Consider the following 25,621-nt stretch of genomic DNA (forward strand, 5'->3'; position numbering starts at 1 on the left):
AAAATTTATCATGATATAAGGAAATAAATAATAACTTTATTATTGCCTCTAGGGCATATTTCCTTCAGATGCACCCGTGAAGTGTGCACCAACTCCCATGGTGAGAAAGGGCAATGCACGGTATCGAAGAGGCTAGCAATGATGGAAAAGTGAGAGTGCGTATAATCCATGGACTCAACATTAGTCGTAAAGAACTCACATACTTATTGTAAAAATATACAAGTCATCAAAAACCAAGCATTACGCGCATGCTCCTAGGGGGATAGATTGGTAGGAAAAGACCATCGCTCACCCCCGACCGCCACTCATAAGGATGACAATCAAAGAACACCTCATGTTTCAAATTTGTCACACAACGGTCACCATACGTGCATGCTACGGGACTTGCAAACTTCAACACAAGTATTTCTCATATTCACAACTACTCAACTATCATGACTCTAATATTACCATCTTCATATCTCAAAACAATCATCAAGTATCAAACTTCTCGTAGTATTCAATGCACTTTATATGAAAGTTTTTATTATACCCATATTGGATGCCTTCATATTAGGACTAATTTTATAGCCAAAGCAAATTACCATGCTGTTCTAAAAGACTCTCAAAATGATATAAGTGAAGCATGAAAGATCAATAATTTCTATAAAATAAAACCACCACCGTGCTCTAAAAAGATATAAGTGAAGCACATAGAGTATTCTAATAAATTCCGATTCATGTGTGTCTCTCCAAAAGGTGTGTACAGCAAGGATGATTGTGGTAAACTAAAAATCAAAGACTCAAATCATACAAGACGCTCCAAGCAAAACACATATCATGTGGTGAATAAAAATATAGCCTCAAGTAAAGTTACTGATGGACGAAGACGAAAGAGGGGATGCCTTCCAGGGCATCCCCAAGCTTAGGATTTTGGTTGTCCTTGAATTTTACTTTGGGGTGCCATGGGAATCCCCAAGCTTAGGGTCTTGCCACTCCTTATTCCAAAATCCATCAAATCTTTACCCAAAACTTGAAAACTTCACAACACAAAACTCAACAGAAAATCTCATGAGCTCCGTTAGTATAAGAAAACAAACCACCACTTCAAGGTACTGTAATGCACTCATTCTTTATTTATATTGGTGTTAAACCTACGGTATTGCAACTTCTCTATGGTTCATACCCCCCGATACTAGCCATAGATTCATCAAAATAAGCAAACAACACACGAAAAACAGAATCTGTCAAAAACAGAACAGTCTGTAGCAATCTGTATCAATCGTATAGTTTTGTAACCCCAAAAAATCTGAAATAAATTGGTGGACGTGAGGAATTTGTCTATTAATCATCTCCAAAAATAATAAACCTAATAGCACTCTCCAATAAAAAATGGCAGCTAATCTCGTGAGCGCTAAAATTTCTGTTTTTTACAGCAAGATCGCAAAGACTTTCCCCAAATCTTCCCAAAGGTTCTACTTGGCACAAACACTAATTAAAAACATAAAATCACATCTAAAGAGAAGCTAGATAAATTATTTATTACTAAACAGAAACAAAAAGCAAGAAAAAAAATAAAATTGGGTTGCCTCCCAACAAGTGGTATCGTTTAACGCCCCTAGCTAGGCATAAAAGCAAGAATAGATCTAGGTATTATCATCTTTGGTATGCAATCTGTAGGTGGCTCTCATAATAGATTCATAAGGTAATTTAATTTTCTTTCTAGGAAAGTGTTCCATGCCTTTCCTTAATGGAAATTGGAATCTAATATTTCCTTCTTTCATGTCAATAATTGCACCAATCGTTCTAAGGAAAGGTCTACCAAGAATAATAGGACATGTAGGATTGCAATATATATCAAGAACAATGAAATCTAAGGGCATATAATTCCTATTTGCAACAATAAGAACATCATTAATCCTTCCCATAGGTTTCTTAATGGTGGAATCCGCAAGATGCAAATTTAAAGAATAATCATCAAATTCATAGAAACCTAACACACCACACAAAGTTTTTGGAATCGTGGAAACACTAGCACCCAAATCACATAAAGCATAACACTCATGATCTGTAATCTTAATTTTAATAGTAGGTTCCCAATCATCATAAAGTTTTCTAGGGATATATACTTCTAATTCAAGTTTCTCTTCATAAGATTGCATTAAAGCATCAACGATATGTTTGGTAAAAGCTTTATTTTGACTATAAGCATGAGGAGAATTTAACACGGATTGCAACAAGGAAATAACAATTATCATAATTAAATTCCTTGAAATCCAAAATAGTGGGTTCATTGCTATGTAAAGTTTTGACCTCTTCAATCCCACTTTTACCAATTTTTGCATCAAGATCTAAAAACACTGAATCATTGGGACACCTTTTAACTAAAGTTGACTCATCTCCAGTCCCATCTTTGTCAAGATTCATATTGTAAAACAAAGATTTAATAGGAGACACATCAATCACTTTTAGATCTTCATCATTATTATCCTGAAAACTAGAAGAACACGCTTTCATAAAGCAATCTTTTTTAGCACGCATCCTAGCGGTTCTTTCTTTGCAGTCATCTATGGAAATTCTCATATATTTGAGAGACTCATCGATATCATTCTTAGGTGGAATAGATCTAAGTTTCAAGGAATCAACATCAAGAGAAATTCTATCCACGTTCCTAGCCAACTCATCAAGCTTAGGCAATTTTTCTTCAAGCAAAGCATTGAAATTCTTTTGCGAAATCATAAATTCTTTAACACTAGTCTCAAAATCAGAGGGCATCTTATTAAAATTTCCATAAGAGTTGTTGTAGGAATTACCATAATTATTAGAGGAATTACTAGGGAACAGCCTAGAATTAAAGTTTCCTCTATACGTGTTGTTACCAAAATTGTTCCTACCAATAAAATTCACATCCATAGATTCATTATTATTCTCAATCAAAGTAGACAAAGGCATATCATTAGGATCAGAAGAAACACACTTATTAGAAAACAATTTCATAAGTTCATCCATCTTTCCACTCAAAACATTAATCTCTTCTATCGCATGAACCTTTTTACTAGTAGATCTTTCGGTGTGCCATTGAGAATAATTAACCATAATATTATCTAGGAGTTTAGTAGCTTCTTCTAAAGTGATTTCCATAAAAGTGCCTCCCGCGTCCGAATCTAAAAGATTTCTAGAAGCAAAATTCAATCCGGCATAAAAAATTTATATAATCATCCATAAATTCAAACCATGTGTAGGGCAATTACATATCATTAATTTCATGCTCTCCCAAGCTTGTGCAACATGCTCATGATCAAGTTGCTTAAAATTCATAATATCATTTCTAAGAGAGATGATCTTAGCGAGATGAAAATACTTAGAGATAAAAGCATCTTTGCACTTATTCCATGAATCAATACTATTTTTTGGCAAAGAGGAGAACCAAGTTTTAGCATGATCTCTAAGCGAAAACGGAAATAGCTTCAATTTAACAATATCATCATCCACATCTTTATTCTTTTGCATATCACATAAATCAACAAAGCTGTTTAGATGGGTAGCGGCATCTTCACTAGGAAGGCCAGCAAATTGATCTTTCATGACAAGATTCAGCAATGCAGTATTAATTTCACATGATTCAGCATCGGTAAGAGGAGCAATCGGAGTGCTAATAAAATCATTATTGTTGGTATTGGAAGAGTCACACAATTTAGTATTTTCTTGAGCCATCGTGACAACAATCAATCCAACACACAATCACACAAGAGGCAAGCGAAAGAAGGCGAACGGAAAAGAGGCGAATAAAACGACAAGGGTGAAGTGGGGGAGAGGAAAACGAGAGGCAAATGGCAAATAATGTAATGCGAGGGAGAAGAATTTGTGATGGGTACTTGGTATGTCTTGACTTATGCATAGATCTCCCCGGCAATAGCGCCAGAAATCATTCTTGCTACCTCTTGAGCATGTGTTGGTTTTCCCTTGAAGAGGAAAGGGTGATGCAGCAAAGTAGCATAAGTATTTCCCTTAGTTTTTGAGAACCAAGGTATCAATCCAGTACGAGACTACATGCAAGTCCCTCGTACCTGCACAAACAATCAAGAACCTTGCAACCAACACGATAAAAGGGGTTGTCAATCCCTTCACGGCCACTTGCAAAAGTGAGATCTGATAAAGATAATAAGATAAATATTTTTGGTATTTTTGTTGTATAGATTGAAAAGTAAAGATTGCAAAATAAATGGCGATAGAAATTGGCAAGTCGACGGGAAAATAATATAATGGAGAAGAGACCCGGTGGCCATAGGTTTCACTACTGGCTTCTCTCAAGATAGCATAATCTACGGTGGGTGAACAAATTACTATCGATCAATTGATAGAAAAGCGAATAGTTATGAGAATATCTAGGCATGATCATTGTCGGTGGGAACAACACCTATGGGATCACTTGGGTCCCTTCTACGGTAGGCGGGTACGGGGTTGTGAGAAGAGCGGGTCTGACAGGAAACACACAGATCGTTTACCCAGGTTCGGGCCGCGAAGATGCGTAATACCCTAGTCCTGCTTTGGTGGATGTATTTGAGCGTGTTCTTGTGTTCTTGAGCTAGCTACGGTGTGCAACTTGCCCAAAGAGCCGAATCCCTCACCTGGTCGCCTAGGGACTCCTTTTATAGGCAAAAAGGGGTCGCCACGGTGGCACACAGGAGGTGGAAAGGTCTACAGTTATCCCCTGGGACCATCGGACAAACGCATTTAATGCGCTGCCGATGTGCCCCCCTTGCTTTATCGGGGACGCCAGGGAAGCACGTCCCAGCTATCACCGCCTCACCTGGCCTTGACATGCGTCCGAGCTAACGGGGCATCGTGGCGCCACGTTGGCTGGCTGCTGGACTGGCGCGGTGGTGGAGCCTTCAGGAAGACTTGCATGCCACCACGCAGGAGCTTTGCTGGGTTGGTGTAGAGGCCGCACGTCTCCATGCAGGCGCCTGCTCAACTGGTTGAGCTGGCAGCTGCACGGGGATGGCGGTGGAGTCTTGGCTGGCGCAGGCCTGGCAGTGGCCCTGCTGATGCCCTCGGCAAGGGTCTTGCCGGGGCCCCGGCAAGGGTCTTGCCGTGGCGTTGCTGTCATCCCCGGCAAGAGTCTTGCTGGGGTCTTCCAGATTTCCTCGGCTAGGATCCTGCAGAGGGTCGCCATCTTCTGGTCCTCCTCTGAACTCATATGTTTATGATCTTGACGAAGATTTGCATGCCACCATAGAGGCGCCTCCCGAGCCTTGTCTCCAATGTAGTTGATTGGGTTGGAGCCTGTGGGCTCAAGGGTGGCTCACTCTACTGGTGTTGGGCAAGTTGCCCCGGCAAGGCCCTTGCCGGGGCTGCGAAGGCTGCCTCGGCAAGGATCTTGCCGAGGGAGTCCACCTCGCCCTTTTGCCCTCCTGCGCTTCTGGTCGTGTTTTCGCCTTGGTTGTCTTGTGCTTCGGCTTCTCTCCGGCTTCCCTCCTCTACCCTGCTAAGTGTGGCCGCGGCGCGTGGCTCTGACTGCCCGTGCACAAGTAAAGGGGTCAAAAGGAGAGCCCCTACTTTTGTACACCAACAGGAGCCCTCGGTCCTGGGCCACACATAAGTGCGACGCGTTGTTGGGCTAGGCCCAGAACGGTGCGCGGGCAGGTGGGGAGGATTTTACTGCAGTAACTTCTCGTCCGCTGCGCTTCCCCACGGCCCGCGTTGAACGCGCGATGTGGAGGGTCGCGCGTGATGTGGGTGTCATGCGTGGGGCAGTTCCTGCAAGCATGCGTCACATCATGGTTAATGGGAGAGGAGGCGGCTCACGCCTTCCCCATAAAAGGAGGAATAACCGCGGGCGCGCTGCTCACTTTAACCCCCCCTGCGCCTTTTCCAATCTCGGAACCGCCGTCCCTTTCTCCTTCCTTCTCAAGCTTCTACCCCTTCTTGCCACCGCTGCATCTTCACTGTCCTCCGCCCCTCGCCTCTCGCAGTTGCCATGGCCCCCAAAACCAACAAGGCCAAGGACGCCGGAGCGACGGAGCCACCGGAGAGTGAGTTGGCGGTGCGGCAGACGCAGCTCACCTACTTCCCCTCGACGGTCGACGTGTTCGAGCTCCGGGATAGCTTCAAGCCCCTATGGGGGTGCAAGGCGGGGGGAGACAACGGGGCATCCAGCCACGCGCATCGTCCCTGCCAACTGCGCCGAGGACGCCCCGAATCGGTACCCGTTTTTCGTCGACTACTTCTCTTGCGGCCTCTGCCCCCCTTTCTCCGATATCTTCAATGATGTCATGCACACATTTGGCTTCCACCTTTTGGATTTTACTCCAAATGATGTGTTGTGCATGGCTCTTTTTGCCCACCTCTGTGAGGGCTTCGCCAGAGTCGTCCCCAACACGGCGCTCTTCCGCCATTACCTTTACCCTCGCATCCAGGGGAGGCGCCATCTCTGGTTGCATCACCTGGATCCCGAGGTCCAAAGGGACGTACCCAGAGGGCGCCCAGAAGGAGAGGTGGGAAGAATGGCGGGGCCGGTGGTGCTGGATCGAGGAGGACGACCCACAGGAGTTCTGCCAGGTTCGCCAGGCGCTGCTGGTTCGCAGGCCCGACTGGGGCGACGTCGACGCCCAGGACGACAAGCTCAAGATCGCCATCACCCAGATTCTTTGCCTCACCGAGGCAGGGCTCACCCTTGAGATGATCGGGGCGGATTTCATCCGCCGCCGAATCGCTCGCTGCATAACAAGGGGAGGCCGGCCTGGCTCTTCATGAATGCGGCCGATATCATGAGGCTTCGCCTCGGCCTCGACCACAACTTCATGATGCTGGTGCACGCTCACTTCTGCCAGCGGCTCTTCCAGCTTGACGTGGGCCGCGACAGCAAGGCCGAGAGGTACGGCAAGGCCGCAAAGGCCGGCAAGGTCGCCAAGGGGCCCATGTTTGGGTTGTCGGCGGGGATGGTCCCGCCAAGCAATAATTCATGCCGGAACAACATCATCGCCATGATGCCGGACGGCAACGTGCACGGCCCCGTCCCAAATTGGGTCGAGCTGCCGGAGGAGCAGGTGCAGGAGTTCTTCGATAGTCTGGAGGAGAAGTACATCCGCGACGAGCCGCGGCTCATCCAGGACACCACCCAGGCGGAGCTGGACTACATCGCTGCCAGGGCGGCACAGGCGGAGCTCGCCAAGGAGGCCGGCAGCGCCGGAGGCGTGGAGGACAAGGGTCCGTGACGGCCGCATAGGAGAAGGAACTCGCCCAGTGGGCAGAGTCCGCTGGGGAGGCCGGCAGCGCCCGCACCGGGGCCCCTCTTGTCGAGGACGACGCCGACGAGTCGTCCGAGGAGGAAGCTAAAGCCGTCGAGCCCCCAGCCACGGGGAAAGGGCGAGTCCTGCAGCGGGCTAGCTCTGGCGAGCCGGTTCGGCCCGGCAGGGCCACGCAACCCCGGCATGCCCAGGAGACGTCCGCCAACCAAACGAGGGTCGCGGCGGCGAAGAAGTTGGTGAAGGCCGCGGTGGCGAAGAAGAAAGCATCTGCCTCTTCTTCGTCCAAGCGTTCCCCAACTCTGCCTGCTTCTCCTCCTCCACCTGCTTCCCCTCCTCCCACAGGCGACGACACGGAGGTCATCTTTGACCTCGGGTCTCTCAGCCCGAGGAGGAAGAGGAAGGCAGTAGAAGAGGAGGTGGAGGACGAGTAAGTGCCATTTCCTTTTGTCATCTCCGGCTCCTCTAATTGTGCTTCTTATCTTGACTTGTTTTCATCTCGGCAGGGTTGCGGAGACACTGGCCCAGAGGCCGAAGAGGGCCAGGTCCTCGGGGGGGCGGTCAGCCCTCGGCAAGCACCTCAAGGGCGCCACAGGTGGTGGTGAGCAGCCCGGACAGCAGCCCCCAGAGCAGCCCCCAACGTAAGTTCGCCACTCACCCCTCGTTGACGTGTGTCGAGGGTATGGTCCATTGGCCCCGACCTTGCCAAGATCGCAGGAGGAGGACAACATCAGGAGGAGCCACTGAGGGCCACACCCGACGCGTCGCCCCCATCGACCACGCCACCCCGAGGGGCGTCCCCGGCAAGGGTGCCAAGCACCGAGCCGATGCACACGGAGGAGGAGGAGGCAAGCTTGGGCACTAGTGGCCACACCTCGGCGCCTGATATTGGCGGGGAGGAGGCCTCTTTTTCCCAGCCCAGCACGGGTAAGCCATTCGCCCTCCATCCTTTTTCTTCTTCTTGAATCATGGTCTTGGCTTCACTTCACCCCCCCTTTGATATCCAGATCCTCTCTCGGCGGACCGGGAGGACCTGGACACCGTCATCAAGGATGTCGCCAAGGACACCGTGGCGGAGGCCGAGAAGATCGCCGCCGAGGAGGCCGCCAAGGGCGCTGCCGAGGACGCCGCCAAGGGGCCTGCCGGGGAGCCCGGAAAGGCTACTGCCGAGGAGGCCGGCAAGGGACCTGCTGGGGAGACCGGCGAGCCCGTTGTCGAGGAGGAAGTGGCTGATGACCAGCCTTCCTCCTCCGCTGCCTCTGGCTCCGGCAGGTAACTAAGGGTGAGCGATGACCTTTTCGTCCACCTCCCAAGGGTGTCAAGCTCAGGGGCGCCCATCGAGGGAGAAGTGTTCGACGAGGAGGTGCTTGCCGCCGCCGGGCTCAAGGTCGTCGACAAGCCAAACGCCGGAGGTGACGGTTCTCAGGAGGAGCGGCTTCTCCAGGCAATGGGTGCCAGCTTTCGGAAGCTCCAGGCGCTCCACCACTCCAGCCTGGACAAGGCCAAGTCCAGGATGGCAATGGTGGACAAGGCGGAGGCAGACCTTAAGGGACACGTCGCCGAGGCGCAAATTTTGTTCCGCCAAGCTTGCGAGGAGCTGAAGGCCGCCCAGGGCGAGCTGGCCAGACACGAGGTGGAGCTCAGCATGGAGCGGGACGACGTCGAGAAGGCCCAGGAGACGGCGAAGAACCTAGCCGCCGAAGTCGAGGCCGCTCGAGCCCAGCATCAGGCCATGCTGAACTCCCAGGAGGAGGATCTTGCCGTGCGCGAGGACAAGCTTACCGCAACGCTCCGCGGCAAGGACGAGGAGGTGGAGAAGCTTGTCGTGTAGCGGACCCAGGAGCTGGAGCAGAGGCACAAGGAGGTGCTCGATGCCTAGGCTCTGGTTCACGTCGACAAGGTGAAGGAGCTGGAGGTGGTGCAGGATGAGCTGAAGGATCAGGTCCTGAAACTGTCCAAGGAGAAGGACACGCTCAACAGTGCCCTGGTTGAGGCGCATGGTGTAGTCCTCAACAAGGCCGGCCAGCTCTCTCCATCAAAGACCTCAAGCTGAAGCTGGAGGGTCTCAAGGGGATGTTGTCAGAGGGCAAGGCCCGAGAGGAGGCCCTGGCCAAAGACCTGGAGACCATGAAGCAGCTACGGGAGAATGAAGCCGCCAACCACAAGGATTTTGTGGAAGGCGAGAACCGCTGGATCGGGCGCCTCGAAGGCGTCGCCGGTAGGATCACCAAGCAAGTGGCTACCATGGGGATGCCAAATGTGAGGTATACCCCGGAGCGCAACGCGAGCCCCAATGCCAAGCTGAACATCTTCTTCGAGGGTGTCCTCGGGGCCCTGGAGCAGCTCCACTCCAACCGGGCGGCCTCCCTGGCCGATGAGTCCCGGAGGCTTTGCCGGGGTGCCATTATGACCAAGGTTCTCACCAAGGTGGCGCACTGGAACCCCAACCTCGACTTCAACGCCGCGCTGGAGAGCTTGCCGGAGGATGCAGACCTTGTGACGCTCAACGAGCGTATCAAGCCCATCTTCAGCCTCATCGGCGGAATCAAGAGGGTGGAGGGCCAGCGCCAGGATTAGGCACCCCGTTTCTCGTTGCCACTGCAGGTTCATGGCCAAGACAGTTTATATCTTTAGTTAGAATCGCATCAACAATTGATGTAATATAACTCTGCAGTACTTTTGATACAATGCATGTTATTCTCCTGTCTGATCTTCCCTTGTATGTCTGCCCTACGTTAACCGGGTAGGCTCGTCGGCGCGTAAACCCAGGCGGCACCTTGGGGACGGATCCCCAATAGCCTGTCGGGTGTGCTTGTTGCCCGGCGAACCACCTTACCGCTCTCAACGTGGCCGCTCGAACTGTCGAGCTTGACTCGAGTCAGAATCGAGAGCGTTGCCAATTGCGGAAGGCTACCCCGCCACTCTCGACACGGCCGCTTGAGCTATTGACTGGACTCGAAACAGAATAAGGGTTTTGCCAATCGCGGAAGGGCCCTTTTGCGTTCAGGTTTTCCATACACAGGGCAGGACCTTTTAGTATATAAAAAGAAATTGCTTAAAGTTTGGCATGACTTAGCTTTTCTGTCATTGCACGGACATCCCCCGCATTTGCAGATGGCGCCGCCAAGCTCGCTCGTCTTCTTCCTTGGAACGACGGCCACGACGAAGCCGCTGCCCCTATCAGACCAGATTTTCCCAGCCACGCCCCCTACCTGGCGCGCCAGAGATGTCGGTGGGAACGACACCTATGGGGTCACTGGGATCCCTTCTATGGCAGGCGGGCGCGGTGTTGTGAGAAGAGTGGGTCTGATAGGAAGCACACAGATCGTTTACCCAGGTTCGGGCTGCGAAGATGTGTAATACCCGAGTCCTGCTTTGGTGGATGTATTTGAGTGTGTTCTTGTGTTCTTGAGCTAGCTACGGGGCGCAACTTGCCCAAAAGAGCCGAATCCCTCTCTTGGTCGCCTCGAGCCTCCTTTTATAGGCAAAAAGGGGTCGCCACAATGGCACACAGGATTTGGAAAGGTCTATAGTCCATGGGCCTATCCTATGGGACCGTTGGACAAACGCATTTAATGTGCTGCCGACATGCCCCCCTTGCTTTATCGGGGATGCCAGGGAAGCACGTCCCAGCTGTCGCCACCTCGCCTGGCCTTGACACGCATACGAGCTGACAGGGCGTCATGACGCCATGTTGGCTGGCTGCTGGGCTGGCGCGATGGTGGATCCTTCAGGAAGACTTGCATGCCACCATGCAGGAGCTTGCTGGGTTGGTGTAGAGGCCGCACATCGCCACGCAGGCGCCTGCTCAACTGGTTGAGTTGGCAGCTGCACGGGGACGGCGGTGGAGTCTTGGCTGGCGCAGGCCTGGCAGTGGCCCTGCTGATTCCCTCGGCAAGGGTCTTGCCGGGGGCCCGGCAAGGGTCTTGCCGTGGCGTTGCTGTCATCCCCGGCAAGAGTCTTGTCGGGGTCTTGCAGATTTCCTCGGCTAGGATCCTGCCAAGGGTCGCCATCTTCTGGTCCTCATCCGAACTCATATGTTTATGATCTTGACGAAGATTTGCATGCCACCACAGAGGCGCATCCCGAGCCTTGGCTCCAATGTAGTTGATTGGGTTGGATCCTCTAGGCTCAAGGGTGGCTCGCTGGTGTTGGGCAAGTTGCTCCGGCAAGGCCCTTGCCGGGGCTGCGGAGGCTGCCTCGGCAAGGCCCTTGCCGGGGCTGCGGAGGCTGCCTCGGCAAGGATCTTACCGAGGGAGTCCACCTCGCCCTCTTGCCCTCCTGCGCTTCTGGTCCTGCCGTCGCCTTGGTTGTCTTGTGCTTCGGCTTCTCTCCTGCTTCCCTTCTCTGCCCTGCTAAGTGTGGCTGCGACGCGTGGCTCTGACTGCCCGTGCACAAGTGAAGGGGTCAAAAGGAGAGCCCCTACTTTTGTACACCGACAATCATGTATATAGGCATCACGTCCGTGACAAGTAGACCAAAACGATTCTGCATCTACTATGATTAATCCACACATCGACCGCTATCCAGCATGCATCTAGAGTATTAAGTTCATAACAACAGAGTAACACATTAGGCAAGATGACATGATGTAGAGGGATAAACTCAAGCAATATGATATAAACCCCATCTTTTTATCCTCGATGGCAACAATACAATACGTGCCTTGCTGCCCCTGCTGTCACTGGGAAAGGACACCGCGAGATTGAACCCAAAGCTAAACACTTCTCCCATTGCAAGAAAGATCAATCTAGTAGGCCAAACCAAACTGATAATTCGAAGAGACTTGCAAAGATACTTAAATCACGCATATAAGAATTCAGAGAAGAATCAAATATTGTTCATAGATAATCTAGATCATAAACCCACAATTCATCGGATCTCGACAAACACACCGCAAAAAGAATTACATCGAATAGATCTCCAAGAGAATCGAAGAGAACTATGTATTGAGATCCAAAGAGAGAGAAGAAGCCATCTAGCTAATAACTATGGACCCGAAGGTCTGTGGTAAACTACTCACACATCATCGGAGAGGCTATTGTGTTGATGTAGAAGCCCTCCGTGATCGATTCCCCTTCCGACTGAGCGCCGAAAAAGGCCCCAAGATGGGATGTCACGGGTACAGAAGGTTGCGGCGGCGGGAATAAGGTTTCGTGGTGCTCCTGGATGATTTCAGGGTATATGAGTATATATAGGCGAAATAAGTAGGTCGGTGGAGCTGTGAGGGGCCCATGAGGGTGGGGGCGCGCCCTCCTGCCTCGTGGCTTCCTCGCTTCTTCCTTGACGTCCACTCCAAGTCTCCTGGATTGTGTTTGTTCCAAAAACGATCCTCGCGAAGGTTTCATTCCATTTGATATTCCTCTTCTGCGAAACACTAAAACAGGCAAAAAACAGCAATTTGCACTGGGCCTTCGGTTAATAGGTTAGTCCCAAAAATAATATAGAAGTGCATAATAAAGCCCATTAAACATCCAAAACAGATAATATAATAGCATGGAACAATCAAAAATTATAGATATGATGGAGACATATCAGTGGGACGCGGATCGGCTTGGTAAAGCACTGACACGTGGGACTGCATGTTAGCAAACTGCCAGGCCAACGTCCTCTAAAAATAAGAAACCTCCCCCGCCATCCGCGCGGCAAAATCACCTCCTTTTTACTAATCTTGGTTCTATAATTTTTTAGATCAATATAATTCACATTTGTATAGATAGCACACATGAGCAAAACCAAGTGGTACGATTAAGGGCATCCACAATGTGAAAATAGCTTTTGGCATCGATGGGAACCATTGTGGATGGTGCTGCCAAAGCCAAAAAGATGGAACTGAAGCTCCCTGATTGATTGATTGAAGGAATAGAAAAATACAATGTCTCTCCTCTTGCTCCCATGCTTGGACGCATGTACAGTATAGAGCACAGAGTCTACTCCCTGTCCCTTCTATCACAAATCACAAAGCATTGAGGCATAAAATCACAAAGCACGGACGAAGCAACCGTCATTTCACTCTTCGCTGACTCCGCTTCTCCATAGTCTTCTTCAAGAAACCACTTCACCGCACTAAGCTGGACGGACGATGCTATTGTGTACTAGTAGTACTAGTGCATTTACGCGCCCTTTGGTTCAACGGACTTCCTGGATGCAAATAAGGCAGTTGTCTCGGCTTGCAGGCGGCGCTTGCGAACGACTTACCATGGTCTCCCTCAACGGTGTTCTTCGTCGAGTGCACTTTGCCAAACCACAACGTTCGAGATATCGTCGACGTCACCGCAATGGTGAGGGAAGTCAAATAGTTACTACCTCCATTTTTTTGTACACAAGGCCAGTATATCAAAATTACAATTTTCAAAAGGCCACTAACACTAATCGAGGCAAAATTGATGGGGTTTGCCTCGTACTAGCAACCAAGGACATTAATATACCCTTGCATGCATGCGGAAGTGAGAAGGTTGGTTTGCATGGCACTGCATTAGTCAAGCGATAAGGAGTGAGATGGTTAGCTCTTTGGGATTTGGAGAAAAAAATACGCATTAATTGACATGTCAAACGAGGATTTGTATCGATTAATCCCACGAAGGAAAACCCCGCCTTTCTTTATTAACACTAGTACTCCTAGTACGTACGTACTTATCCTGTTTGGGTCTAAGCCTTGCGTTGCCATACTTCGCCACACATTTTTGCCAAGATTGCCTAAAGTTTTCAAAATGAAAAGGAGGTACACTTGCGCATGGCTGTCGTGGTCGCACTGCACCCTCACACGGTCGCTCCTGCACGCCGCAAACCCAATCAAGGGAAAGCACCCCTCACTGACACGTGCTACCGCATGTGAACAAACCAAACTCAACCATCCTACCAGTGACACATAATTTCTGTTCATATAGTATGTTCTCCAACCGCATGTTGGGGAGGATCCGTACGGCCCGTGCGGTGGTCTGTTGGGGAAGAAGAAGAAGAGGTGAGGAAGAAGGGTTAGGAGACGTAGGATATCCATCCAACCGCCTGAAATGGTAAACTGACCCAAATGATGAAAGTCAGACGACTTGCATAACAATATATGTTTTTACACAGCAAAAGATCCCTAAAAACAACAACATAAAGAAAAACTATCACTGCTCGCGGAATGAGACAGCCTAGTCGTCTTTGGCTGCGGGCGTGAACCAGCCGTAGTTGCCGACGTGTGTCTCTGCACCGTGGTTATCCTCGGTCTCCAACTACTCGTTCACGTGGAGCGTGCGGGCGCTCTGCACGGACGAGAGCACCACCCGGTTCAAGTCGAGGACGTCTGGTTCTGCCTACAGGAGGGCCTCGATGGTAGCGGCATCCGCGCGCTCCGCGTTGAGTTGAGCCTCCGCCGCCTGGTTCAAGTCAAGGACGTCCGATTCCGCCTGTAGGAGGGCCTCGATGGTAGTGGCATCCATGCGCTCTGCGTCGAGTTGAGCCTCCGCTGCCCAGTTCAAGTCAAGGACGTCCGGTTCCGCCTGCAGGAGGGCCTCGATGGCAGCGGCATCCATGCGCTCCGCATCAAGTTGAGCCTCCGCCGCCCGGTTCACATCCACAACATCTAGTTTTGCCTGTAGGAGAGTCTCAATGGAAGCGGCATGCGCGCGCTCCACGTCGAGTTGAGCCTCTGCTCCTTGTCCTCCTTTAGTATTGCCAGGTTGAACCGTTGGTCCGCCTGCACCATGGGGGACCCGGACGCCGGCACGAAGTCAACGTCCATCGTCTCATACCCATCGGGGGCCTTCTGCGCCGCGATCTCCGCCATGAACATTGGATCGGCTTCCTCCTCCTCATAGCTTGGCTCCAGAGAACTTAGAGATTGGCCTGCCACAAAGCGAGCTTGGGAATGGAGGTCTGTGGCGCCGACCGCCGCCGCGATTTCTGCGCGGCGCTCCGGCGTCAGCATCTTGTAGTACGTGATCTTGCGACGCACCATGGCTTTCCGGCAAACTAGGGGACGCTTGATGCGAGATAGGGGATCGAAAGGTGGGGGAATGGGCTAGAGAGGAGGTGTGGTTTTGGGGTAGTGGCTGGCGTAGGTCGAGCAGCGAAGGTTCTGGTGTGAATAGTGGTTCTGGTGACGACCAGTCAATTGGTTTTGACTGTACATCACTCTTGTCACGTTCGCGTTGCACCCCGGCACGCCGGACCCTCCATGTCACTCACCGAATGGAACACGCTTCGTGTTGAATTTTCGCTCGCTTGTGGGACCTAGTTGAGTCCAAACCAACGTCCCTCTCCCTCCCCCGCCCGCGTCATTTATACTACCACTCCCTCCGTTTTATGCGGAGTAAATAAAAACAGAGGGAATATACTATGGATGAGGATCCCCTAACGTGGCTGAACCCATTGAGTAACTGACATGCGGGGCCTAGCAAGCATGGGGTCCGCCAGTAAGTGAACGAAAGGGAGGCTAAGGTAGGGATACCTACGTCAGAGGATCCACTTCCACTACTACTCCCTCCTTCCATCTACATGGCCTAATGCATTTTTCGAGGCTAACTTTGACCAAATGTTAGAGTAATAATATATGACATGCAACTTACATAAAGCATACGGTCAAATTTGTATGTGAAAGGAGCTTCCAATGATATAATTTTCACATTATACATCTCATGTACTATTAATCTTGTCAATAGTCAATGGAGGTTTTGAAAAACGCATTAGAGCATGGTTAATAATATAGCCAGCCGATGGTTATAAGGAACTGCCATGTCATCTATAGCCATCATCTATATGCACTCATACAGTAGTGTGGGCTATAAGGTTGGCTATTTCCCGCAAAAAAATATAAGGTTGGCTAGTACTTTTTTCCATCTCCTCTATCTCTTTCTTCATATTTATTGTATTTAACTAGGAATGCGTATATAGCTAGGCTCTTGCATGAGAGCTCACTCCCCTTACTTTTTCACATCTCTCCCCTCCACATAGGCCCTATATAAATGGAAGGAGGGAGTACTATGAGCACTGCATACTCTACCATAGATGTTGTCAGTACTCCACTAGTACTATTGGACAGGGAGCTTAAAAAAGTTACTATTGGACTGGCTATACGTGGAGAAATCCTAGTAGGAAGAGCATGCGCGAGAACAAGCACATTCACGTGGTTGAAAACAAATTGGAAACCATGTTTGTTTGAATACAAATCTAGGAGTACATACGAATCTAACAATATTGATTGGGCGTTGTTCAATGCTGATACTTTTTTTGTAAGTTTGATCAAAGTAGAGAAACTTTGACTACACATAAAACTTATATGTAAACTAGAAAGGATCAGAGGGAGTATATTGTACGTTCAAGAGCGAAACGAACATTGAATACCCTTTATATATGATTTGCGGATGCTATGATCACCAGTTCAAAATTTTGAATCCGCTTTAGGTATCACACATGCACCCACTCGTTCTCTCTCGATTTCATCTCAGGGTCCGGAGATCGATTGAAAGAGAACTAGTGATGTAGGGTAGAACCCTAATCGGCTGATCTTTCACGAAAGGAGCGGATCCTGCGATGAACACGAAGAACACGAGGAGGGAAACAAGGGGAAAATCACGAGAGGAACACAAGAGAACACTCAAACCAACAAGAATGATCACACATGCGCTAGATCCTCGAAACACAATAGGAGATACAAGATCCAAAGTCAACAACGGATGGTACACGGTAGCCGGTTCTTCTCCAAAGGAGGTCTTGAGTTCTTCCCTAAAGAGGGGTCTTGAATCCGCTTGGGGGATCGTCTCCGGTGGAGGCTCGAATCTCTGAGGAGAAGGTAACCAAGTGGATGAGAAAAGCTCTCACCCGGAAATATGAGCTAATCCTTTGCTAACCCTAAAACATAGGTGGAGGGGAAGTATATATAGTCTAAGGGGCGAAGGGGTACATGGGCCTCGGCCCAGAAGCACTGCACGCAGGCAGGGGAGGCCGGACGTCCAGGCGACGGGCCGGATGTCCGGGGCTTCACGGAGAGCCGGATGTCCGGGTTTGCAGGCCAGATGTCCGGGCTGGAGGAGCTGACTTTGTTGCTCTCTCTTTGGTGGTGTCCGGATTTCCGGGGGCGAGGCCGGATGTCCAGGACTTGGCGAGGTGCTGGATGTCCGGGGTTGACGTCGGATGTCTGGGGCCTGTAGCACTTGGCGGCTGGGTGGCTGTTGCTGTAGTGGTCGTCTCCAGCGGTCGGATGTGCGGGCTGGGGACGGATGTCCGGGTCCTCGAGCTGCCTTCTTCTCCTTTCGGCGTTTCACTTCATCCATGGACTTGGCGGTTTGTCCGACTTCATGTGCATCTTCGGGAGGGTCCTCTTTATACTTAATCATGCATAACCTTCCGGACTTAGGTAGTAGCCATGTCTCGAGAGGATCAAATGGGATATCACTAAGGAAAGAAGTCACCTCGTTCTCGAGAGCTCTAGCTCGGGCTCGTCTCATGGGTCCTCTTGGCACTAGATGAGATGATGGTAGGTCCATGGTGTTGGAGTCGTTCAAGTATGGTTGAAAGTCGGTGATATTCTTGATAGGATGGTTGAGTCTATTCAAGAAACGTGCCATAGTTTGCTCATCATCTTCCGTGACATTGGCTCTTATCATGGCAATCTCCATCTCCTTGTAGTACTCTTCAACGCTCTTGGTTCCTTGCTTGAGTAGTTGGAGTTTCTTGAAGAGGTCGTGGTTGTAGTAGGTAGGCACGAAGCATGCTCTCATGACATCCTTCATTTGCGCCCAAGTAGTGATGGGTGGTTCACCTCTTGCCTCTCGGCGCTCTATGACTTATTCCCACCAAATGAGTACATAGTCTTGGAACTCAAGGGATGCCATTGCGATCTTCTTCTCTTCTTCATAGTTGTGCAAACGGAAGATTTTGTCGACCTTCAATGCCCATGAAAGGTATTCTTCAGGATCGTTGCTTCCATTGAACTTGGGCATGGTGAACTTGAGCTTTCCGTAGCGTTGCTCTTCACTGTGTTGGGGTCGGGGATGATGACACCCATGTTGTTGATGATTGTCAAGCTCGTGTTGCTCTTGGTCAGGAGGGTTGTCAACCTCATGTTGCTCTTGTCATGGAGGATTTCCATTGTCGTCATGCTCTTGAGGAACTTGATGTTGTTGGCGAGCTTGTGGAGGCGCTTGTCGAGCTCGAGGAGGAACTTGACGACGCACGCGAGCTTGAAATCTTCGTTCTTGAACTTCTTCGCGAAGTGCTTCTTCATGTTCACGAGCTTGGAGGCCTCGGTTGGCTATGGCTCGACTTGAATCTTGGAGGGCTTGTTGCGCCGCAAGTGCTTGAGCTTCACGGAGTTGTTGTTCTTGGCATTGTGCCTCGGCATCTTGTGCATCTTGGTGTAGACGCGTGCGCTCTTCCTCTTCATGTTGGTGTTGACGTTGCCATTCTCATGCTAGCGCAAAGGCCTCTTGGGTTTGATGTTGTCGGCGCTCTTGAGAGTCGGTGTCGCGTAGAGGATTGAGGCTAGCGTGACGATCGTTGCGCGCGGCACGGCGTAGAGTGTTCGATGTCGGTGTACTTGAGCCGGAGAGGGTGAAGTTAGAGTGTCGGCTTGAGCAAGTCCTTCTTGATGAAGACGAAGTGGAAGAAGAGAGGTTGAGCAACAAAGCGCGAATTTCATCCATCTGTCGGAACCCCGATTCTAAGTCACACCGATCTAGCATGTAACACCTCATATCACTTTGCGGCCTCACGCACGGTATCCCCACGGGTGTCGCCTTACCATGGCCCGGAACCATTTACGCCTTTTGGCTCACGTATATGATAGTGTCGCTAGCATCCATATGACAGAGAACCCGGGCCGACATGGCTAGTCATGAACCCAAAGCGGCACAGACCTATGGAGACAGGCATACATGAATCACATCGAGCATGTCGGTCAATAGCGTATGAATCCGAGCTGTAGCACTAGGCTAACAAGACTCTGGAAGTCATCGCGTGACATTTCCCCGAAGGGACAGACATAGGAACGAAGTGGAACACATGCCGTCCAGTCAAGTGTTCTGAGCAGTAGTACTGGGCTAGTAGGACTCCGGTGAACCGGGCTGTAGCGGACTACTATGGCTCAAGGAAGCACTAGACTACATTTCCCCATAAGAGAGGCTGCCAAGGACAAACAACTAGATTGTCGGATCCCACACATAGCAATACACGTCACACGTACGCATAACATGCAAGTATGTGATGTACAACATGGCATCACAACATAACGCAACTCATATAGATAAAGGCTCAGAAGAGCCACATAGCATAAATACAAACAGGGGTCACATGACCCATCATTCAGAGCATACAAGCAACGGAAGCATTATATGTCTGAGTACAGACAACTACAAAAGAAAAAGGCCGAGAAGCCTGACTATCTACAAGTCCCTCCAAGGTACAAGATCGTAGCTGAGGTAACAAGCTATTCGTCGAAGTCCAAGCGGTACTACTAGTGAGACAGATGTCTCATCTGCAAAACATAAATAAAGCAAACGTGAGTACAAAGGTACTCAGCAAGACTTACGTCAGATCCTATCATACATGCATTTGTATCAAGAAGGTAATGTGGGGTTTAGTTGCAGCAAGCCAGCTTTGACTCAGTGGCTATCCTGTTCTACGACAATGAGAAACTTCTTTGAGGTGAGGCAGCGCACACGAGTCCACTAATCACCACATCAATACACTACTATGGATTCATCCCCGTCTCTCCTACGAGAAGGCCATCCATAGCACTCACACTTATCTTGAGCATTTTAGAGTATCCACTTTAAGTTGTCTATGTACCACATAAGAATCCAAGAAGTCCATAACCAAGGACATGGCTATTCAAATAGATCATGATAACCCTGCAGGGGTGTACTTCATCACACACGCTCTCACCACTTATCACCATTACACGTCATGTATCTCGGCAACCTTCAAGCGGAAGCCTGGCGAGGGTGTCGGCCACGACCTGACTAACCACGCAAGACTCTAGTCCAGGTTTATCACCTATTTGGGTTCCATCCGCAAGGAGATCCGGCCAGGGTGTCGCTCACGGCCCCAAACGATGTGAGCAGGGTTCCCAAGCCCACCATCCAGGTGCCACTTGGTACACCGTGCCACCTGTGCCTAGTATGTCCTGAGCCCACCCTGCCGGGTGCCACTCGGTAGAAAAATAGCACTACCTACAAACATCAGAAACTATTTGCAACTCCTGGGCAGAGATCAAGGCAGTTAATAAGCCGAGAGAGCTTGGAGCGCCCGGAGCCCAATGTGTGGTAGTAGCTAGTCATTGGACAACTTGCACAGAACTCAGTTCTTAAGGACGGTCCCAATGAGACAACCCACCATGTACTCCTACATGGCCTCTCACCGCTACCTTTACCAAATTGTGTTCACACGCTTAACTCTCAGCACCAGAACATATCATAACACTCCAATTCATTCCCGATGAATCAGACCTGACATACTCTAAGCAATAGCAGGCAAAGCATGGTAGGAACAAAACATGGCTTAATCAACTCCTACACATGCTAGTGGGTTTTAACTATTTACTGTGGCAATGACAGGTCATGCAGAGGAATGGGTTCAACTACCGCAGCATAAAGTAGCAGTTGAATCGTTGTTGCCCTAATGCAATAAATGAGAGCAGGAGAGAGAGAGTAGGATTATATCGGAATGAACAAGGGGGGTTGCTTGCCTGGTAGATCAATAGGGGGACTGCTCCACTGATAGGTGCTCCCGAACACTTTCCGGAGCAGGACCTATCGAGAAGGAACGGTGTCGAAAATCAAACACAAGTATATGCAACAATGTGATGCATGATCATGGCATGAATATGTGATGTTGTTTGAGTTAATGCATCTAGCATTTATTTAGTTGAGGTCCATTTGAACCAAGGGTTCAAATGCAACTCCAAAATAAGCCCTTAAATATGCCATAAGTGTGTTTTCATATATACAACATGTATAGGTTGGTTTGTCATGCATGAAAATGGTACAGATGGATAGATGGAATTTTTCTGATCATTTTTCATATATAAATTATTTCAATCTGAGCTACGGTTGAATTTCTATGAATTTTTGAATTTTTGAATATTTTCTAGAATTTCCTGATTTATTTTAATACCAGAAAATGAATAATTGCGTTAGCATGACAGTGGCATGACGTCAGCAAGTCAACCATGGCTGACTGGTCAAACCTGACGTGTGGGGTCCACACGTCAGTGTCATAGTTAGTTAACAGTGCTAATTACATATTAAACTAATCCTAACAGAAACATTAGCAGGGCCGGGCCCCACCTGTCATTGACCCTGGGTAGTCAAACCCTAGGTCAACTGGGGGGTTAGACCGGTCAACCCCACCGGCGTTTAGCCGCCGGCGAGGCCGAACGCGGCGGAGGGGCTCGGGATCACCGTTCCGGTGACCAAAAGGACGGCGGAGAGCACCGAGGCGTAGCCCGTGCTCTCCCGCATCTACTGGGGTAGATAGGAGGAGGAGGGGTGGCCGGAGCTCACCGGAGCGAGGCTCGCGGCGGCGGCCGGAGCACGGCCAAGTGCGGGCTAGGGCTGCGGTGCATGGGGAGGCGAGCGGAGAGGCTCTATGGCCTCCTGGCGTCACCAGGAGCACGGTGACGTGCGCGGGTGCGGCTGGCTCGGCCCCTGGCCACGGTGGCGCCATGGCCGGTGGCGAGGTGCTACGGCTTCGGTCGAAACAGCGGTTGCGGTGATCGAGAGGCAAGGGGAAGAGGGGCAAACGACGATGGAGCTCACAATGGTCGCAGAGGGCGTCGAAGCGGGCTTGGGGAAGGCCAGACGGCGACGTACGGGCGCCGGCGATCTCGGGCGCTCGCGGTGGAAAACGGCGGCAACGAGGTCGAGGTAGGGCGTCCCCAGCTGCGTAGCTTGACGAAGACGAAGAACGCGACAGGGCGGAGCTCTAGGACACAGCAACGATGCGAGGGAAGCACAATGGGCTATGGCGAGCGGCGGCAACGGCAGCGCTCGGGTGTTCGCGGTGAAGGGAGAGAGAGAGGAGGGGAGGCCACTGGAGAGAGGGAGAGAGGTTCGGGGAAGTGCGTGGCGTCGTTGGGTGCCTCCAGCGGCGAGCGGGGAAGCAGGAGGTGGCCGGCGTGTGCTCGCGCGCGTTGGGCACACGCGCGCCGTCCTCCTGGCAGGAGGTAGGCGACGACTGGCATCGGCCAGCTGGCTGGGCTGGCCTGCTGGGCCGCTGGGCTGCCAGGTAGGAGGCCCAGGTAAGGGTTTTTCCTTTATTTGTTTTCTTTTCTATTTTTCTGACATTTGTTTTGATTTGATAAAAATACCAAATCATTTTATTTAATTCTGACAATTTTTGCAGGGGCCTAAGGGATTATTCCAAAGCCCCTCACCAAAATTCAGAATTATTGGACAATATTTCATATATATAAAAATATTTATCCAACGCAAATAATTACTGGATTAACTCCAAAAGTCCAAAATAAATATTTATGAGTTCCTTAAAATATTGGTTTGATTTTTAACCTCTGGCCAATATTTTCAGAGAGTAACATGAACATTTTCTTGGACCTTTTTGGAGAAATTTTTATCTGGATTATTTCCAGAAATGATTCTGAGGGTTTCACAAATCCCCATTTCAAATTTAAATGGAATTTAAACATGATGCACAAATGGCTAGCTGGTCTATGTCATACCAGAACTAGGGATGTGACAACTCGCCCCCACTTGGAAGAATCTCGTCCCGAGATTCAGGAGTCATCGGAAAGAAAGTGGGGTACGCAAGTCGAAGACGATCTTCACGCTCCCAAGTAGCTTCTCTCTTGGAATGATGAGACCACTGAACCTTGAGAAACTTGATGTTATGACGTCGGGTGACACGCTCTGCTTGATCAAGGATGCAGACAGGGTACTCTCGATAAGTGAGGTTATCTTGGAGATCAAGCGTTTCGTGGTCCACTCCGCGGATGGGATCCGAGAAGCAACGCCTAAGTTGAGAGATGTGGAAGACATCATGAACTCGAGAAAGATGTGATGGTAGTTCCAACTGGTAGGCAACCTCTCCTCGTTTAGCGAGAATGAGAAAGGGACCAATGTAACAAGGAGCCAACTTGCCCTTGATACCGAATCGATGGGTACCCTTCAAAGGGGTAATCCGAGGGTAAGCTTTGTCGCCAATTTCATAAGCCACTTCCTTATGACTACGGTCATACTGGCTCTTTTGACGAGATTGGGCTGTTTTCAAATTCTCACGAATGATGTGAACTTGTTCTTCTGCCTCCTGGATCATATCCGGTCCAAAGAATTGTCTTTCACCGGTTTCTGACCAGTTCAAAGGTGTTCGACATCTTCGTCCATACAGAACCTCAAAAGGAGATTTCTTGAGGCTGGATTGGTAGCTGTCGTTATAAGCAAACTCGGCGAAGGGAAGACACTTCTCCCAATCCATACCGAATGAGATAACACAAGCTCTAAGCATGTCTTCAAGAATCTAGTTGACCCTTTCCACCTGACCACTTGATTGAGGGTGGAAAGCGGTACTGAAGGAAAGATGAGTGCCCATGGCAGTTTGGAAACTCTCCCAGAAATGAGAAGTGAAAAGACTACCATGGTCTGAATTGATCTCTAGTGGAACACCATGAAGTGACACTATTCGAGAAATATATAAGTCAGCGAGCTGACTAGCAGTGATACTCTCTCGAACAGGTAGGAAGTGAGCCACTTTGGAAAGACGATCAATGACTACGAAGATAGCATTATTCCCTCTCTTGGTCCTGGGAAAGCCGGTGATGAAGTCCATACCAACTTTATCCCATGTCCACTCAGGAATAGCTAAAGGTTGAAGGGTGCCAGCAGGTCTCTGATGCTCTGCCTTCACGCGATGACAAACATCACAGTTAGCAATAAACTGAGCGATTTCTCTCTTCATCCTAGTCCACCAGAACCTCTAGCGTAGGTCCTGATACATCTTAGTACTACCGGGATGAATCATGAGAGTAGATTCATGTGCCTCCTTAAGGATTAATTGTCGAAGATGTTGATTCTTGGGAACCACCAAGCGACTCTCAAAGAAAACAACACCACGATCATCTATAGAGAAACTACCACCAACTCCTTTGTTAATGTTTCTCTTGATCCGGGAAATTCCCGTATCCTGCTTCTGAGCAGAGATGATTTGATCCACAAGAGTAGGTTTCGCCACCAAGGTAGAAAGGAATCCGTGAGGAGCAAGGTGAAGGTTAAGTTTACATAATTCCTCATGGAGAAGTGGTTGGCCCTGCTGCAACATGAGATTGTTGCAATAGGACTTACGACTTAGCGCATCAGCCATGACATTCCCCTTGCCTGGGGTGTAGGTAATCCCTAAGTCGTAATCTAAGATCAACTCCAACCAACATCTTTGCCTAAGGTTCAAATCTGGTTGGGTGAAGATATACTTGAGACTCTGGTGGTCGGTGTAAATCTCGCAACGTTTACCGAGAAGGTAATGTCGCCATGTCTTAAGTGCATAGACTACGGCTGCAAGCTCTAGATCATGTGTAGGATAATTCTCCTCATGTGGATGCAACTGTCGAGATGCATAGGCAATCACATGGCGATCCTGCATAAGAATGCAACCTAGTCCCTGTCGTGAGGCATCAAAATAGATAACAAAGTCCTTAGTGAAATCCGGTGGCACAAGTATGGGAGCAGAGGTCAGGCGTCTTTTCAGTTCCTGAAAACTGTGCTCACACTGTGGGGACCACTCAAACTTTTTATCTTTCTTGAGAAGTTCTGTGAGAGGTTTGGCCACTTTGGAGAAGTTCTCAATGAATCAGCGACAATAACTGGCTAGACCAAGGAAACTCCTAACTTGCTTAACTGTTTCAGGCGGAGTCCAATCAAGAACAGCCTGAACTCTTTCGGGATTGACATCAATGCCCTTACCAGATATTACGTGGCCGATATAGGTCACTTCTGGCAACCAAAATTTGCACTTGGAGAACTTGGCATAAAGGCGGTGCTCTCTGAGTTTTCCTAGCACAAGTCTAAGATGTTCGGCATGATCTTCCTCGTTCTTTGAGTAAATAAGAGTATCATCGAGGTAAACCATGACGAACTTATATAAGTACTCCATGAAGATCGAGTTCATCAAGCGGGAGAATGTAGCTGGAGCATTAGTTAGACCGAAGGACATGACGGTGTACTCATACTGGCCATAACGAGTGACAAAAGCCGTCTTAGGAATGTCCCCATTTCTGATCTTGATTTGGTGGTAGCCTAACCTCAAATCCATCTTGGAAAAGACTGAGGATCCAGCGAGCTGATCATACAAGTCGTTGATCCTGGGGAGCGGATACTTGTTCTTTATCGTGACCAAATTAACAGGACGATAATCTACAACCATCCGGTCCGTACCATCCTTCTTCTTGACGAAGAGGACGGGGCAAG

Source organism: Triticum urartu, chromosome 1 (assembly GCF_003073215.2).
Source record: "Triticum urartu cultivar G1812 chromosome 1, Tu2.1, whole genome shotgun sequence".
Classification (NCBI taxonomy): Eukaryota; Viridiplantae; Streptophyta; class Magnoliopsida; order Poales; family Poaceae; genus Triticum; species Triticum urartu.